This window comes from Sinocyclocheilus rhinocerous, unplaced genomic scaffold, assembly GCF_001515625.1.
Source record: "Sinocyclocheilus rhinocerous isolate Xijiao unplaced genomic scaffold, SAMN03320098_v1.1 scaffold409, whole genome shotgun sequence".
Lineage (NCBI taxonomy): Eukaryota > Metazoa > Chordata > Actinopteri > Cypriniformes > Cyprinidae > Sinocyclocheilus > Sinocyclocheilus rhinocerous.
In genome coordinates this window covers 391,683-394,145 of record NW_015635191.1, presented here as the reverse complement: position 1 = coordinate 394,145, position 2,463 = coordinate 391,683, and positions in this window count along the sequence as shown.

Here is a 2,463-nt window from a genome sequence, read left to right as displayed (position 1 = left end):
TATTAGTGCTGTCAAACGATTAAACGCGTGCAAAATAAAAGTTTTTGTTTACATAATATATGTGTGCTGTGTATATTTATTATGTATATATATAAACACACACATGCATGCATACATTTCAGAAAAATATGTTTATTAAATATATTTATTTGTAATATAAATTATATAAATATAGACGTAAATATTTTCGAAATATATGCATGCATGTGTGTGTATTTATATATATATACATACCAAATATACACCGTACACATATATTATGCAAACAAAACTTTTATTTTGGATGCGATTAATCGTTTGACAGCACTATTAATTTTATTTATAGTTTTAGTTATTTTAGTATATCAAGTTAAACTAAATGAGAATGAGAAGTGTTGCTTTGGCAACTAGAATCTAAAATAAAGTTTCATTTTAGTTAGCATTTATTATTTCTAGTTAACTGTAGTAACCGTGTTCACGTCTCAGAAACAGGCCGGGCTTGTTTAATATTGTGTGAGATGTGAGCAGGTTTCCTCTGATGATGATGATGATGATGATGATGATGATCCTCACAGAAGTGGATCTTCCTGAACTCATCTCTGGCAGGTGTCTCTCCCCTACATGTATATTTAAAGATAAGTATCATAAATCATCTGCTATTGATTTGTCACTAATAGAACTATGTTTTGTAAGCGACTGACGAGCAGAGTTTGAATACACAGACGCCACAGGCAGATATCGACTGACTTCTAATGAGATTCAGTCATCTCTTACAGAAAACTAATGAACGTGACCTGAGACGAGCTGATGTCAGAGCAGCTGAACATCGCCCTGCAGTTTGTGAGTGAAGCTCAACGCTGGCCTGTAGTTTCCATATGGAGAGAACGTGAGATAAATAAACATTTATACGCACAGACAGGCCATTAAAGTTTATTTCTAGAACAGAATCGATCTGCATATCGTCTCTCGCATCCATTTCACATTAGTCAGACGATGCTGTAAGACTCTTCTGCATTAAGTGTGTTTTAAGGTTTGGCGGAAGCCAGATGAGTCAATAAAACTTTACTTATATCACATTTTTAAAATGAGACTGGATTTCTGAGATGAGATGACCAAAAGGTGCTCACTCCTGCACAGATCCAGCAGCGTTTAAACAGCTCTAAACTAATATGTGGCTGGATTTTGATGTGACATTAATTGCTGGACTGGAGTGTGTGGATTATTGTGATGTTTTTATCAGCTCTCATTCTGACGGCACCCATTCACTTGCAGTGAGACACTGATGCAATGCTACATTTCTCAGAATCTGATGAAGAAACAAACTCATCCTGATCTCTGATGACCTGAAGGTGAGCACATTTACTGCAGGTTTTCTTTCATTTTTGTGTCCCTATTAATTTAAACCCCACACTGATGGACTGTGAGAGTGAGGGAACCTTTAATATTTCCGTCATTTGATGAAAACATTAGTGTAATAGCGTGTTTGTCCTGTGTGCTGTAAACATGTAACGAGCAGCTCTGTACAGAGCAGTAACCTTCTCTTCTCAAACCCCGCTGGCATTCATTATCTGCTGCAGTTTTATCGCCCTTTTATTGCAATAAACAGTCTGATTAGACTGCCTTCTGCTAATATATGACATTTGAGGATTGCTGTGCCCTCTGTTATATTAGAGTGTGTTATATAATACTAAACAATTTAGTCAAGGTCTGTGTTCTGAGTTATAAATGCTTGCATTTTCTATCAGTGGTTCAATATTGAACATTTAGTTCAGACTTTCTAGAATAATATTTGTGAATTCTGGCTTAAACTAAAACCCAATACATGCACATTTTCTGCTTTTGATTAACAGTTGAACAGAATAAAATCAGATTAGTCACTGAAGGTCGATTTCATCTGAAAGGCTGAACTGTATTTTTCATAAATGTCAAATGGGGGTAAGTTGTCACATGTGTTTTAAATGTTAATCACATTTCCTTTTAGCCAAAAACAATGTTATCTGTACCATTTAGCCTACATTTTACAGCTTCGTGAATTATTTAGTACTTTATGATGGCTGAACCCCAAAATTAGACTTTCAAAAATAGCATTTTTCATACATAAAGGTAGTTCAACGTGCTTTAGCAAAGAACATAAAAATGAACAAGGAAAGAAAATAAAACTACAATAAAATTTGTTATACAAATAGCCAATTAAAATTGAAATAATGCAGTGCAATATAGACATTCATACACTTATAATTATTTTTTATAGCCTAGTAGTAAAATAAAACAATGATTTTTGGAGTACGTTTTACAAGAAAGTTTCCATGAATAACTGCCCCTTCAGCGCGACCGCCAGCTGACGCACTGCCCTGCGCGAACCCACGCGGACGGAGGAGCGACGCGGCGCGATCGTGCGAGGTACGTGTGTGTTATTCCTTCATCCGTCCTCAGTCATCTCCTCCAGGCCGCGCGGCGCGTTGTTGTTGTTGTGTGTGTGTGAGT